The sequence below is a fragment of the Pteropus medius genome, unplaced genomic scaffold (genome assembly GCF_902729225.1).
Source record: "Pteropus medius unplaced genomic scaffold, Ma_sr-lr_union100, whole genome shotgun sequence".
NCBI lineage: Eukaryota > Metazoa > Chordata > Mammalia > Chiroptera > Pteropodidae > Pteropus > Pteropus medius.
Genome location: NW_024353517.1, coordinates 4,097,575 through 4,114,607, shown reverse-complemented (window position 1 = coordinate 4,114,607; position 17,033 = coordinate 4,097,575). Strand labels below are relative to the sequence as shown.

The 17,033-nt window shown below is 40.3% G+C and overlaps 1 protein-coding gene and 1 pseudogene across 10 annotated transcripts in view; one reads left to right on the top strand and one right to left on the bottom strand.

The window, feature by feature from the left end:
- The first annotated feature begins 271 nt into the window (after window positions 1-271).
- Window positions 272-17,033, top strand: part of DGKG (diacylglycerol kinase gamma) — a 189,093-nt gene continuing 172,331 nt past the window's right edge. For 9 of the 10 annotated variants that reach the window (XR_005650210.1, XM_039850498.1, XM_039850500.1 and 6 more), the window contains exon 1: window positions 272-622. The gene's annotated coding sequence lies outside the window, so the exon portion shown is untranslated. The remainder of the gene's footprint in view (window positions 623-17,033) is intronic. The other variant, XM_039850497.1, reaches the window with a different exon arrangement.
- On the bottom strand, window positions 8,311-8,429 carry LOC120593076 (uncharacterized; annotated as a pseudogene).

Sequence of the window (17,033 nt, the reverse complement as noted above, 5' to 3'; positions counted from 1 at the left end):
AGGAAATGCCCAGTGAGTATTTTATTTGTCAAACAGTTGTCGGTCCCCGGAGTCAGCTGGCCTCTGGTGCCCTGCGGAGCCCCACAGCTACATCTTTACCGAAACCCTCAGCTTCTAACTCCTCCCCAAACGAAGCCCCATCAGTGAGAAGTGCCCGAACCATGCCTGCGCCCAAGTTGCACCAAAGGGGCGCGGGTTCCCACTGAGCCCAACCGCATTCATGTGTGTGCGTGTGCGCGCGCGCGCACGCGGATGTGTGGCGGGGGCGGGCTCTGCGCCCGGGGGCAGGGCTCCGCGCTGAGAGTGGCAGCCGGACTTACCAAGCGGCGAGGGGCAGGGCGCCGCAGTGCCGTAGTAGTCGACAGCCGACGCGGACTGCTTGGGAGCGGTGGGTACCGGAGCGGAGACCCTGGCGCTGCCTGACCCCAGCCTGGCCGCCCGAGTTCCGCGGCGCCCCCTCGGGCTGCCATCCCCTCACAAGAGCGCTGCGCGGGCGGGAAGACGCCCAGACGCCGGCTTCGGTCCCTTGTCTCTCGGTTCCTCTTTCGTCCCACGTAAGGGAATAAGCCCCGAGGAAAGAGCGCTTCGGGGTACCGCACAACCAAGTGTTGCCTGGTAAGAGGTAAGGCAGTGGCCTGCGCGGCAGAGGGGTGCTCGGGCTCCTGGGCGCGGGCTGCAGCAACTTGGAAAGGAGGGCAAAGTGGGAGCTAGTTCCGTGGCCAGGGGAAGGAGCTGCAGCCGAGGCCACTGCACCCACCCCGACGGTGCCACCTGCCCCAAATCTTCTTTAAGAGGAGATCCCCCGCTGGAACGATGAGGGCACCGGGAGCGGCACGGTCTGGCCACCGGCTCCCTTTTGGCTTCGGAGGACCTTCCAAACGTCAAAGGTGTGCGGGCGGGAGGCGGCCTCGCTTCAGGCAGTTCGCTGAAGCAACTAGTCAGATTTCTCCCCTTCTACACTTAACTTGGCTCCTTGGTATCCAGTTCGTGCTCCAGGGTGCGCGGGCGGCAAGAAGCGGGGACACTTTGCCTAACCGCTGGGCGCCAAAGCCTCTGACGGTCCCGCAGGGTTCCGGACTTTGAGGAACTCCGCAAAGCTCCTGGGCTGGGGAAGCTTAAAGGGCAGCTGAATAGAACACGACACCTTGACAAATATAAGCTAGGGAAGGGGTGGAGAGTCATGGAGAGAGTATCCAGCTGACCTGTTTAGTCTCTTGAGTCACAAGATGTGTGTCTGTGCGCGTGTGCGTGTGTCTTGAGGGCGCACATCTAGTATCACCTGTGGGGCTTTTGAAAACTCCACCAGTCCACCTCTCCCTGCATATTCTGAGATTTTCTTCCTCTGGACGAGTGGACTAGAATTTGGGGAGGGGGCTGTGGAGTTCGAAAAGCCCTACAAGTGATTCTGATGCGCCGCTCCCATCCCCGCCATCACTGCAGTGGAAAGCAGGAAACCCGAGCAAGGAGGCATCTTCCAGATGTGAGGGATCCAGCTCGGGAACTCAGAGTGGCGGGCAAGACCCCTCCCCCTCGAGGCAGGAGGGTCTGCGGCAGCGCGCGGTATTTTGTGGCTGCGCCGCAGTGGCGCGCGGGAGAGCCCCGAACCCGCGGGCGCGCTCTCAGGCAGGCGCCGCGCGGTGTCTCCTCTGGCTTCATTAACATACGATGACCTCGCTGTCGGGATGAGGGCCTGGGAGGGCCTTTTGTTATTCTTTCATTTCGGATGCTTACGGGAACGCACCTTGGGTCTGGAGGTGTGTAGTAGGGAGAGTCACTGTGGACGAGGGGAAGTCACTGATGAAGGGCAGAGGTCAGGCCACAGAGCTGGGAGCTGCCCCTCGGGTTCCAATGGGGAAAACGACTTCGTTATTTCCGTGCCTGTAAGTCTTTGTCTAAAATACAGCCCGCAGAGACACTTGGTGCAGTACAGGGCACCCTCGTTTTCAATGAAGGACATTAGATCATAGGGGGAAATGTCATCACTGTTTGGTCACACACACACACACACACCCCTACTTTTGTCCTTTAGGACCCTCTCATTCCAGGGATATGTCCTAAAGTGGTGAATGACTTCGTCGTTTGTCGTTTTAAAGGGAGCTGTATTTGCCAGAAATTCTGTTCTGAATATAAATTATGCTCATTAAATAAAGTAGCTGCAATTAAGTTAATTTTCCTGTTATTTCCCGTTTGTACCCCTGATCTGTCTTTTCTTTGCCAACCTCGCTTAATGTTTGTATGTAGTACTATAGGTGTTATTACAGGTATTTTCATGGGAGGGGTCTGGGGGTAGGGAGTAAGTGGATGAGTCTTTCCCATCTTACAACTTTATGTCAGTGCTTGGTTCAGATCAACCAAGACATGGGGAGAAAATGTACATCAGAGCATCTTGGAACCTGGACTCTCACAGATACAAGAAACTACTAAGGACGTCTGTTCCAACTCCCCCCAACACTACCGCAGAGCACCTTCACCAAGTGGCAGAGGATCCCGCCAGCCCTGTACTCCCAGAGGTCCGGGCTGTGCACATGTGCGGCTCTGCCAAGGGAAGAACACAAAAAGCAGCAGCTACCCATTTTGGCTGATCTCTAGGGGAGGAGGCTGCCCCCAGCTCCTCCCCTGGAACAGAAGAGGGGAAAGAGAGAAGAACCATTTTTGGGGGGGGGGCGGGTTGTGTGTGATAAAACTCTTTTTAAAAATATCTTATTGTAATACATCATTATGATGTAGTATAATAGTAATTCATGTTTAATGCAGAAAATTTGGGAAGTCAAAAAATATGCAAAGAATCAAACAAAGCACCCGCAATCCAAATACCCAGATTCCAAACTGTTAATATATTGACATGTTTACTTCCCATCTATTTTTATGCCTTGAAATTCTATAATCCACAGATGGCCAATATTTATTGGGACTTAAAACATGTACTTTGCAGGTATTAAGTATTTTATATTCACCATGTCATTTAATCCTCAGAAGTCCTTCTGAGGCAAGTATGTTTTATCAACACCGCAGAGTTCAGGTGATTTGCCCAAGTCACAAAGCTAGTTAAGTGGCAAAGCCAGGATTCAAACCCAGGATTCAGACTCCTGGGTGCTCGCTTAGCCTCTGCAGCTATTGCTTCTCTGCTTTTTTCCTAATTAGTGTTATAGCAAAACTCCTTCGTGAACATCATTTTCATGGCTGCATATTATTACAGTTAGTCGTTCATTTCCTGTCTTTAGCAACTACAAATTACTCTGCACAACATCCCTGGGCAAAGTCTTTGCTGCATACATTTCCAAATACTTCCTTTGGATAGATTCCCAGAAGTAGAATCACTGGGCCAAAGGGCATGGATGTTTTAAGGCTACTGATGTATGGCAAGCTGCTTTTCAGAAGGGCTATACCAATTTACACTTTCACCCAGCAGAGGCAACACTGCCACAGTCAGAGCAGGTAACCTTCAGGAACTCACATAGACCAGGGCTTCACACAACCAAGCCAGACCACATGAGCATCCCCTGGCCTCATGGGAGAAGGAATCACACACATCGTCCTGCTTTTTATATACAAGTATGATTAGGGAAACCATACAATATAAAACTGTACCTGTTTTTACACGAGCATGTGTTAGTTGCAGAAGTCTCTGGCTAGATGTGACATATTAACTTTGTGGGGTTTTTTTAGGTTTATTGGGGTAACACCGATTACTATAATTATATAATTTTCAGGTGCACATTATAATTTGACATCTATATATTCTATTGTGTGATTACCACCCGGAGTCCAGTTTCCTTCAGCTACCATATATTTGACCCCATTTACCCCCTTCACCCTCTCTCAACCCCCCTATATTTGACCCCCGCTACTCTATCTACCTCTTCCCTCTTCCCCCACCCTCTACCCTCTGGTAACCACTAGTTCATTGTCCATGTTCCTGATTCTCTGTTTGTCCCTATTCTCTGTTTGTCCTAAAAGCATTTGATGCTTTTAGGTTTATATTCTACATATACATGATATCATGTGATTTTCAACTTTTTCTGTCTGGCTTACTTCATTTAGCATGATTATTTCGAGGTCCATCCAGGTTGTCGCAAATGGCAGTATTTCATCTCTTCTTAGTCACATACTAACTTTGAACAAATCAAACTATTGTGTAAAATATGTAAATGGGCATGAGATCCTCCTTCTCCACACAAGTAATTAGAACAGCCCTCACTCCTATGAGTGTGCATCACTATCACAGCGAGCTTCAGCCAGCCCAACCAATCGGTAATGGCTTCTTCACAGACTGGCTATTTTAACGGAGCTGTTAGTTTAAACCAAGTAACAGTATTCCACAACCAAACCACAGTAGGAGTTAATGTCACTTTGTGTGTAACAGAGTTCACCAGCCCCCCTCCCTCCAAATCACTCATGGTTAGTAACTACCAATAAAACAATCATCAAAAAATTTCCGCAGGTGAAGAAAATGTGGCTGCAGAAGAGAAATTGAATTAAGCAATACAAAAAGACACAAGAGGGAAATTTCCAAAGAAAACAAATTGGCCCTAGTTTTGAGTTTTCCCTGGTTTGCCTCAGAGCTACTTCTACTGCCAGCAGTGGGTGTAATGGCCCTTCCTGACCACTCATCTGTGTTAGAGACCTCTCTCTGCTGCACCCATAGCACCTGTGAATACACTTACCCCACTAGGGTAAAATATCTTATCTGCATGTCCCCACTAAACTGTGAGCTCTTCGCAGGTACAGCTGGCACTGTACCCCCAGTACCTGAGATAGTACTTATGCACAGTAGGCAATTAAATGTAAAGAATAAAAATATAAGAGAATCTTTCAGGTACTATGCTGGGTGCTTTAAAAGCATTTCTCTTTTTTTTATTATAACAATCTTATTTTTTAAGTTTATTGGGGTAACATTGGTTAATACAATTATATAATTTTCAGGTGCACATTATAATTTGACATCTATATATTCTATTGTGTGATTATCACCCAGAGTCCAGTTTCCTTCAGCTAGTATATATTTGATCCCCTTTACCCACTTCACCCTCCCCCAAACCCCTAAATTTGACCCCCTTTATCCTGTCTACCTCTTCCCTCCTCTACCACCCTCTACCCTCTGATAACCACTAGTCCATTGTCCATGTCCCTGATTCTCTGTTTATCCTATTCATTCGTTGCTTTTAGGTTTATATCCTACATATACATGATATCATGGGATTTTCAACTTTTTCTGTCTGGCTTATTTCATTTAGCATGATTATTTCGAGGTCCATCCAGGTTGTTGCAAATGGCAGTATTTTATCTCTTCTTATGGCTGAATAATTTTCCATTGTATATATGTACTACAGCTTCTTTAGCCAGTCATCTATCATAGGACACTTCAGTTGCTTCCATGTCCTGGCCACTGTGAATAGTGCTGCTATGAACATCGCTGTGTAAATATCTTTTCGGATATGGATTTTCAAGTCTTTGGGGTAAATACCCAGTAGAAGGATTGACAAGCATTTCTCTTTCGATACATCTTTATTCTGCTCAGACTGGTCAGTCTCAGAAATGTACCTGAAAAGTGTCTAGAGCTGTGCTGTCTATTTCCACATGGAACTACTTCCACTTCATTTCATTCATTCGAACTAAATAAAATTTAAAATTTAGTCTTTAGTCACACCAGTCACATTTCTAGTGCTTAAATGCCACATGTGGCTTCTGGCCACCACATTGGAGAATGCACATTTGGAACATTTCTATCATTGCAGAAAGTTCAACTGGACAGTGCTGGCTAAATCGTAAGTTCGATGCAGATGGGGGTGTGAATTTTCTTTTCCACTGTATCCTCTACAACCAGCACAATGCCTAGCCAGCAGAGGAGCAGGGGGAGAAAGAAAGAGGGGAGATGGTGGTAATAAATGTAGTAGTTACATTAGCTATACCATTTATTGGGCACCTACTTTGTGCCGCAATTGTGCTATATTTTGTACGTGCATTGTCTCACTTAATAGTCACATCACTGAAAGCATGGTGTTAGTCCTATTTCATAAACCAGGAAACTGAGTCTCAGAAAGTTTAAGTGATCACCAAGCCAGTAGAAGAGTTTACCTCAGGCCCTTATGATTTCAAAGCCTTTTATCCTAGGCTTTTTCCTTTCTTACCTCAATAAATGTTGTATGTGGCAATGTTAATATGAATTGCCATCATCTTGGCTTCCCAGGAAGTCAGAGAAAGGGTATTTTCGAAGGCTTCCCAAGGGAAAGAATTGGTATAATTTGCAAATGTTAATGGCATTTCAAGAGTATAAAAGTTTGCTTAGAGTCTCAAGGGGCCTCATGCCTGGATGTGTGAGGTAGGGAGAAAGGAACCCACTTAGAGAGTGGCATAACCAGAGAGCAAAAACCTAGAAGGCCAGCCAACCACCACCGTCTCTGCTTCTCCTCGGGGAGGCCTGTCATCAGCCCCAGAGAGAAATACTGACTTGGTCAGGATCTTACAGCCAGTTAATGGTGTAACCTGGCTCCCTACTCCCTGGCTAGTGCCCTTTCCATCGTATCTTGCAGGCCACTAGCTCCAGTGTCCTCACTATCATTATCATTCTCACCCCAGTTTTCTCTAATTTATTCATTCTTAATGAATAAAATACAGAATTTCAAGGGTGGCCTAATCAGCACCAAGAAGAGTGAGATTATCACTCCTTTTGTTCTCCATTTCATATTTCTGTTGAAACCCTGTAAGGTTGAGAAAAATCTAGTCCAATACCTGTTGAGGTTAGAATCAACTAAAAAACAAAAACAAAACAAAAAACTCCCAAAACGCCAGCTCTCTTTTAAACTTGCACTTGAACTTGGGTATCGCCTACTTGCACTTGGGTATCGCCTACCCATCCCACCTCCGTGCTTATATAGATGCTGCCTGGGACCCAAATACAGAGCTCTTACATTTATTCCTAAATTTATCGTATTTAATTCAGTCCATCTTGCCAGCTTGCCCAGATATTTCTGGCTTTGATTCTGTTATCAAGTGTAGTTACTGTCCCTTTTGTCTGGCTTCCTCTTATCCTCAAAAATGATGAGCATGACTTTTCAACTGTCATCGATAAAAATAGTGAACACTACAGGATTCTGAAGTATTCTTCTATATGCTCCTGAAAGACAGACATTAATTCAATAACTAAAAGCACTCACTCAGAAAATTTATTCAACTTCTTGTACTATCATTCAACTCATATTTCTTTACCTTTTTAAAAAATTATCAGAAGAGTCTTATCAAAGGTCTTAATAAAGCTCAGGTATTCTTTATCACTTATGTTTCCTTGATCTGCCTGCCCAATAACATTGTCAAATAAGCAATTTTGTTAGCCTGGCATAAACTACTTTTATAACGTTAGTCCTAAAAGCTCATACCACATCCTATTCCAGAATGTTTTCCTGAGGTTAACTTCAACTCCTCAAGTTAAGAAATTTTTATAAGTAATTTTTCCCATTTTTAGAACTAGAGCTGTGTTTGCCATAAAAGTGATGTTGGTAGTGGTAATGATGATGATGGAGACAATGGTGGTAATGATGGTGATGGGGACAGTAGTGGTGGTGATGGTGATGGTGGTGATACGTGCTGGTAGTGATAATGGCAGTGATGATGGTGATGACAGTGTCGATGATAGTGACGCTGGTGGTTATAGTTAGTGGTGATGGTGGTTGTGGTTGTGGTTGTGATGGTGGCGGTGGTGGTTGGTGGTGAGGCGGGCTTAGCGGGTACGGCGGTGGTGGGCAGTGGCTTCATATCACTTTACCTCACGATTGAATAGATTACGGAGAATGGTCTAGTGATCTCAGTTGCATGTCATCTTAGCACCCTGGGACATTATTTAATTAGGCCAAAAGACATGTATTAATTTGAGGAAGATCTAAGGGTCTCTAGCATCATTAAAAACGAGACCAGGGAAGGAGCTGAGAAAGCATCTGGTCCCAGGCCTTCCTCTTCAAATTGAAGAATCCTCCATCTAAAGGGGAAGTGCCCTACCTGTGGTCACAAAGCCAGGACAGGAACCCGGGTCTCCCACTCTTACCCAGTGCTTTCCTTGTGGCATAATTTCTTTTCATCTTTGTGAAGAAGCATAAGGCTTTTTTTTCTGCAGGTGTCCATTTTTTCTCTTGAAATTAACCTCTGAAGTCGATGCCTCCTCAGTAAAAATTCAGGGTTCTTTCCTGGCATCATTCTCTTCTCTCCTCTCCTCTCTCACTTTATTTTATTTATTAGTTTTTTTAGGTGAGCCAACCCTTGGTTGACCTCACAGATTGCAAGGACCTTGTCAGTTTACAATCCCTTATTTTTTATTTTTTATGCCTACAGCACCTGGTCTTCCTAGGTGATCTGCCATCCAAGTACTAACCAGGCCCAACCCTGCTTAGCTCCCAAAATCAGACGGGAATGAGCTTGTTCGGGATGGCATGGCCGTAGACGGTATCATTATTCTAAAAAAGAAAAAAGAAAGCTTGTATTCCAAGTGGGAAATGGAGCTAAAAAGTCTCCATGGCCGTATGGGTGCTCAGAGAAAAATGATTCAAGTAAGAAAAGACTTTTCTTTTTTAATAGTTCAAGTCACAATAATAATAACCATCTTTTACACATGTACCACACTTAGAAGACAGTAACAGCAGTTTTTCAGAAAATTCATTCAACTTTTTGTACTATCATTCAACTTATATTTCTTTATCTGTTTTAAAAGATTACCAGAGGAATCTTATCAAAGGTCTTGATAAAGCTCAGATATTTTTTATCACTAGGTATGTATTTATATTCATGATCTCTCCTGATTCTAATCATAGGTGTGAGGCAAGCAGCATAGATGTCACCAGCCTCACTTCACTGGTGTGATTTTACCAAAGTAAAGGCTGTAACTTAGAAGAATCCACTATGGCAAGAAAAGGGATGAAAGATAAAACTCAATGGCCACACAGCAGCTGACAAACCCCAGACTTTCCTGCCCAGCTACTCATTTGGGCCCATCACTCCTTTCTGTGTGGTCTGCATGGAGAGTTTTCTCCTTGCTTAATGCATAAACAGTGTCATCTGCCCAGAAACTAAGTCTTCACTTTCTTAATAACAGATCTTGTGCGAAAGTTCCAAGTGACCAGAGGTCAGCAAAGTGAGTTTGACCCTTAAGTACTGAAATGCTTGAATGTTTTGGCCCAAATTTTTTCATTCCTTGCTGCATTTCTCTGCTTCTCTGCTCTGGAACAGTATCCTTCAGCACTTTACCAGCTGTTTCAGTGCCCCTGACTTTCATTTTTCTTTAAATGAAAGAGCTAGAGAAGGCTCTCTTGATATCCCCGAGGGCCAGAGTGTTCCTTCCAGAGTCTTTGAGAGCTACAAAAATGGATATTCTCATTCAGTCCCCCACGCTCCCCATCCCAGGGTTTCATCAACAAGGATGCCCATGATCCCCAGACCTGACCCCAGGACACCGACTGGTGGAAGTCGGTTTCCTCCCTTTTCTCATGCCAGGATGTTCAGCAGGCTTTGACTGATCACACAGTCATCTTTTCCAACAATTAGGAAACCGGTAGCCATATTTTTCCCATAGCTGAGGAAATTACCACTCTGCCTGAAACCTCCTACTGTTCCTAGTCCCGAAATCACGCAAATTATGGCAAATGCACTCCTGAGGAGAGTTCCTCAATCATTTGACTGACATTAAATCATCAAAGGCATATTGAGCACCCCATCTGTGCTAGGCATAGGACTATTTTCTGGGGATAGGACCAACTGGGTGTCCAGAAGCTAGGTGGAACTATGTGGAACAGTCAGAAACAGATACCATGTAGTGTTATCCTTAAATGAGAGCCAGAGAAGGGCCACCTGCCCATCTTAGGAAGGTATCGAACCAAGGAGGTCAGGTAATACTTTCTGGAGTGGATGAGCTTCAGTTGAAATTTAAAAGAGGAATAGAAGTTAAGTGAAGAAGTGAGTGTGAGTAATACATTCTAGGTAGAGGGAACAGTGTAATCGAAGGCTCAGAGGCAGTCCTTGTCTACAGGTCAGTGTTGCTGGAGCAAAAACTGTGAGTTGAGAAGTGATGAGAGATGAGTCTGGAAATGTGGAGAGGAGAGTCTTGTCTGTCAAGATTAAAAATGTGGATCTTTTCTCATAGACAGTGGGGCGGGGCACTGAAAAATTAACTGACATTAGAGCAACCCCTCTAGCTGCAGTGTTGGGAGGGGAGAAGACAGGAAGCAGGAAGCCCATAGGAAGGGTCTTTTGAGAATTTAAATAATATGAGAGCTGAACTAGGTATTTCAGATGGAGGGAGGGATAGAATCTGGAAAGAACTGGCGATTAGGTGGTTGTGAGGAGACTGAGGGTAACTCCAGACTTCTGCCTCGGGTTCCTGGAAGGATAGTGGTTCCATTGACCACAAGAACCAAGGAATAAGGAGCAAGAGTTAGACAATGATTCCGTTAAGGACATGTTACATTTGAGGTGTCAGTGAGAGATCCAGATAGAGGTTTGGTTGATAGATGAGCTATGTGGCTAGAGACCCAGATTAAGGAGTCATTAGTGTAAGGGGTAGGTGAAACCACAGGAGCCAGAGAGATCACGGGAGAGTCAGTTTTCATTTATCTTGATGTATGTATTGCCAGTATCTGAAAAATCCTTGTCAAGGAGATCCAGGCCTCTTTAATAAGGGGAAGAAACTTCTCACAGTGTTGAGAATCTAGGCTTAGCAGGTGAGCTGTGCCAGTAGCCATTTGCTGACTCAGCTAGACCAGCGTCGACTTCTGCCAGGTAAATGGTCAGACATGGGATTCAATATAGAAATGCTTGTATTCCTCTTCCACATTTTAGTTTCACAAATTTGTAAATATGGTCTTTTTCTCTAGAGCGGTTGTTCTGAACTCTCGTTAAACACTAAAATTACCTGGGGAGCTTTGCAAAATAGCAGTTGGGTATCTCACTTGGGAAGATGCTGACTAATTGGTCTGGGCTTGGGGCCTGGGCTTGGGCCCTGGGCCTGAGTAGTTTTTTTAAAGGTGCTCAAGTGACATCCATGTTCAGCAGAGTTAAGAAACATTGCCAAATAAGAAGTGCCCTCCGTGATTCCTCAAATTACTGGGTTTTTAATTCCTTAGCTCCTTTGGTAGATCTCCTATAAGTGCATTACAATTTCTCTAAAAACCACTTTAAAGCATCAGAACATACACTAGACAATGCGGTCCAGCCATGGTCTTGCTTGCACATTATCTCTATCTTTGCATTGTTCAAGTATTTCTTCCTCATGCCTTTAAGTATCATGAGAAACTTTGTCAAATATTCTATGCTTACAACTACTATCTACTACACTTTGTCTGAGTTATATAGCTGGTATACCTGTCAAAAAGATGTAAGAATCACCTGTTATCACTTCTGAGTGAGCCTTGGTTATTCCAAGGGATCATTGCTTTCTTTTCTAAGTGTTCACAAAGCAGCATTCAACCTAGTGGTTCTCAAATTTACATTTATATTAGAATTGCCTGGATATTCTCCCTCAGAGATTCTGATTCAGAGGTGTGGGATAGGGACCCAGAATCAGCATTTTTAACTAGCACCCAGGGTGATTCTGGTATAGGTATACCACTTTTAAGAAATATGACCTTAAAACTGGAAACGAAGAATACACATTTAACTTAAACCCACTCCCCTAATTTTATTGAAATAACCAAATTGATATATACAGTATTTTAGGATATTTATTATAGTACTGAAAACCAAAAAAGCATACCAACATAATCCACATGTCAGAAATTTTGACAACATTCTATAATAAAGAGAATGCAGAGTGAATTGAGGGAAAGCTCACCCAACACACGAGTCACCAGAGTGGAAGGAAAAGTTGGCCTGAAGAGAAAAAGGAAGGGAATCCTAGAAGAATTTCACTAGCATCTCTAAGTTAAAGTGCCAGGGGCTACAAGGAATGGGAGAAAATATTTCCATATCACATATCTGAAAGGAGGTTAATATTCAGAATATATAGAGAACTCCTACAACTCAACAACAACAATCTGATTCAAAGATGAGCAAAAAATTTGAAAGACATTTCTTCAGAGAAGACATACCAATGGCCAATAATCACATGAAAGGATGCTCAACATCATTAGGACAATGCAAATCAAAACCACAATGATATACTAGTTTAATCCATTAAGATAGCATTTATAAAAAACTTTTGGTGAGGATGTGGAGAAATTGAAAGCCTTGTACACTATTGGTGGCATTGTAAATGGTGCAACCACTATGATACCTCAAAAAATTAAAAATAGAATTTACCATATGATCCAGCAATTTTACTTCTGGATCTATACCCCAAAGAATTGAAAATAGGGACGTGAAACATAGTTGCGCACCCATGTTTATAACAGCGTTATTCACAATAGCCAAAAAGTGGAAGCAACCCAAATGTCCATCGATGAATAAATGGGTAAACAAAATGTAGTATATGTAAACAGTGAAATATCAGTTAGCCTTAAAAAGGAATGACACATGCCACAACATGGATGAATCTTGAGGATGTTATGCTAAGTGAAATAAGCCAGTCGCAAAAGGATAAATACCATATGATTCTACTCACATAAGGTATTTAAAATAGTTATGTTCATAGATACAGAAAGTAGAATGGTTGTTGCCAAGGGTTGCGGGGAGGGGAGAATGGGGTGTTATCATTTAGAAGTACAGAGTATCAGTTTTGCAAGATGAGAAAAGTTCTGTGAATGGGTGATGGTGGTGGTGGTGGTAGTTGAGCAAAAATATGAATGTACCTAATGCCACTGAAATGTACACTTAAAAATGGTTAAAATGGTAAATTTTGTTATGCATATTTTACCACCATTTAAAAAATAAATACACAAACATGCATACATGTAGGTGATGAGAAACACATCTCAATCACATTAGTGCCTCCTCGGACATGCCTTGACCAGAATACACAGCGCTGGGCTATGGGACTCACTCTCAGTAAATATATATGTAGTAGAAGTTCATGAAAATAATATTTAGCAGTTCTAACAAAAAGAGACATCTACGAAAAGAGATGTTACGTGAAAGTAACATCTTGCTATAAAATAGACACTAAAAAAAGCAGAAAAATTTTTTTAAAAACAATCTCCAAGTTATATTTACAGAGATTTAAGAAGATATATGAAAAGATATTGCTCAGGGAGCAATCTGAAACTAGAAAACTTTGCCTCCTTTAAAATGAAAAATATTGTGCAGAATTAAAATCATGTAATAGAAGCATGAACATTAGAACAATGCAGAAAACTAAAGAGAAGTATAAATTCTCACAGTACTGATAGAATACACATAAAGAAATGAAATAATGAGTGAAAAATGGAGGTTACAATTCAATACATTAAATACAAAAAAAACTCCAGAATTTTTCAGAAGAGGAAATGAAATATGAGTTATAATAAAAATATAGAAAAATTTTTTCCTGATTTCAGTTCAAAATAATTCATTGTGTACCAAGGAAAATTAAAGATATATTCTGTTGAAAGTTATAAATTTATAGGAATAAAAAATCTATTGGTATAAAATAGGAAAAACAATATTCTACTTAAGAAGAAAAGCATGTATCAGACTTTCTGTAACGCTTAATGTTAGAAGGAAGTTGATCTATGGTGCTAGAATTTTGAGATAATAAGATCGTGACCTAGAATTCTGTATTCAGTAATATGTGATGGGGGAAAAAATGAAGGAAAGATATTCTCAGACAAGAAAAGTACCCAGAAAGTAGACCAATGAAATCCTTTACTGAAGAAAGTATTTACTCAATATATTCTGATCAAAAGGAACAAACATTATTAACAAACATTAAAATTTGAGAATGGAGAAGATGTGATATAAAAGATATAGGTGAACAATGAAACCAAACATAGACTTAAAGTTTAAATGTTATTAATATAGTTACAAAACAATGCAACTGTCAAAAATCATTCTTAATAAAAAAGATATGTAAAAATTTAATAAAAACAATCTTGGTCTAAAAACTCAGATTACTCCAGAAAAAATAATTTTTCCCTCCAAAACAATATTTATTTATTTATTTATTTATTTAAATTAAATTTATTGAGGTAACATTGATTAATAATATATATATAGGTTTCAAGTGTACAATTTAATAAATGTCATATGTATATCGCATTGTGTGTTCACCACCCGAAGTCAAATTTTCTTCTGTCTCGAAGTGCTAAATTTCTCATCTTGTACTGTGGAAGACATTGGATATTGTTTCATTGTTGACATAGATAGAGAAATATAAGTTTAAACACATTTTTAAATGAGAAATTAGGAATAGACAAACATACAACTAGAACTGTCATGTTTAACTTCAAAATTAGGAGGAAGATTGGAATGTTATAGCCAAGTTTAAAAACTAATAAAGAAAATAGCAGGGAACATAAAAAAAGAAAGTATAAAATAAGGTGATAGAAAGTGAAGTCAAGCATATTAGCACATTAAGTGTGAATAATTTGTTTCTATTAAAAGGCAAAGAAACATGGATTGGGCAAAAACTAATTCTAAATATATGCTGTTTTAAACAAAATGGGACAGAAAAACAAAATATGGGAGAAAGGAAAGAGTATAGCTATATCAGGAAAACACAAACCAAAGAAAGAAGAGAGAACAATATTAATATCAGACAAAGTAGAATTGAATGCAGGAAACCTTAAATGATGTGACTAAAAGATATAATCCATGAAAAGACATAATATCCATGAATATTTTTATTCTGAATAAGAAATATCAAAATAAATAAACTTGTCAAAACACAATCACAGAAGAAAATATGTATTTCTATCAATCTTCAACATGAAAGTGACAAAAACAAATGAGTATATAAATTTTAAGGATATAAGGAACTTGATGTAATGAACAAATACCTGACTTCACATTCAAGCATGAAAGAATATATATCTCTTAAAATGCTTATGAGATATTGAGAAATTCTGATCACATTTGAAGAAAATTGTGGTACATTCCAAAAAGTAGAAATTGTCCTTCAGTAAGAGCAAAGTAAAACTGAAGAAGAGTTACTCTAGGATAATTTATTCTAGAAACTTGGTGTAGCCTGGGACTAGTGTACATCTACTTGTCACTATTAATTCAGCATTCACGGAGAACAAGGCACAAGACTTGTTATTTGACAAGCATCATGTCTCTAGAGTACTTCCTTAAGCATGAGTAAAGAGTAAAACAGGAGCTAAAGAAAATGCTAGACAAGGGAATAAAGAATAGAATGCAGAATGTGAGCTCCTCCAGCTGGACCTAAAAGAACATTTTAGGAGATGGAATCCTCTTAAAAAGGCAAAAAGTTATGGCATCTGCAAATCAGAAGAGAACCAGAATAGGCTGAGATGAAAATGAACTATGGTATGCAAAGACATGGAGGGATTGCAAAGAAACTAAAACACAGTAACATTTAAAATCTATTAGATGGCACTAATGAGCAAAGTTTATTCTATAGAAAATCAAATTGTGTGGAGGAAGCAATGTCATAAGGATAGGTAATTAGTACCAAAGCCAAATAAAAGAGATGTCTAGATAATTATTGTAAATCGTTTCAAAACAGTATGCAAAAGTAAAATTCAAAGAGAAGATATGCATTGTTACGAAAAAATTTTCAAACAACAAACCTGAATTTGAAACCCCAGGTTGCATTTTTAAAAGCCTGAAAAGATTGTCATTTGTCTGGAGTCTACAGGAGAGAATGGGACAGTGAAAATAAAGTGTTCTGAGTTCCTTTGCTCAACCATGAGACAGTCATTTCTTGACATTTAAATTTAGAAAATAATAGCTATAGAATTACTTTTTCCACTAATCTATCTTCTAAAGCAAGGGGTCTAAGAAAACATGCTCCAGATGGCAAAAGACAGAAAATAAAGAAGATTGTAAAGAAGCATTAAAAAAATTAGAAGGAGCATGAAAATGACGAGATCAAATATCTGTTATAATAATTAACATGAATGAACTAAATAACCCATTTTTAATAAAAGTCTTCGTATTGAGTACAAAACTACAATTCAGCCATATGTTGTTTACCAAAGTCATTCCTGAAACAAAATGATGTGCAAAGATTAAAAGAAAAATGCTGAGAAAAGGTATAGCAGGCGGAGGCAACAAACGCTAAAGCAAAAGTCATGATATTAATAGAAGACAAAATGCAATTCAAGACAAATATTAAATAAGACAATGAGGGTTGGTTTATATAAATGACGAGTCCAATTCACAGTTGGTTTATATAAATGACGAGTCCAATTCGCTGTCATCATGGAAATATATGCATCAATAAATGTTGATAAATGAAAAAGTCATGTTGCATACAAAACACAATAGTGGGGAAAGATTTCAAAATGTCACTCTCAGGCTTTCATGTGTCAAGTAAACAAACAAGAAATAATCTAAAAACAGAAATTGTATAACATAATGAATGCAATAAAAAATGTATGTTGCATAATATCTAAAACACAGAGAATGAAATTTCTTTTCTGGGCTTATGGAACATTTACAAAAATTAATTCTGTATTTAGGTTACAAATAAAACCTTAGTAAATTCCTCAAAGCAGAATTAGTAAAGATTATAGTCTTAACCATTAGAAATGAATTATAAAAAATAAACAATAACATGGGGGACAAGTAATTATGGTCTAGTTATACAATAGAATACTATGTAGCCATGGTGTGGTTATAGCTGGTATTGAGATTACATGATTTTTATTTTTGAAACATTTAAAAATATGATTTGGATTCTTGGCTAAGATTAGTATCATGCTCACACAGTTTATACTTTATAGAATCTGTAGTCTTTTATTTTTTTGATGATGAAGATAAGATTAGATATGCGTGTTTCTAGCCCTTTGGCTTCTTGCTGCTGCTGTTGTCCAAAATTCTTCAAAGATCAATGAAAGTGTTCAATAACCACTAGAAGGTCTCCTGGTAATCCTTGTTCCCAAGCAGTAGACCAAGATGTTCTTTGCTTTTCTTGCTCTAAAATTAACCAGTCCACTTCCCAAACTTCCCCATCCAAACCT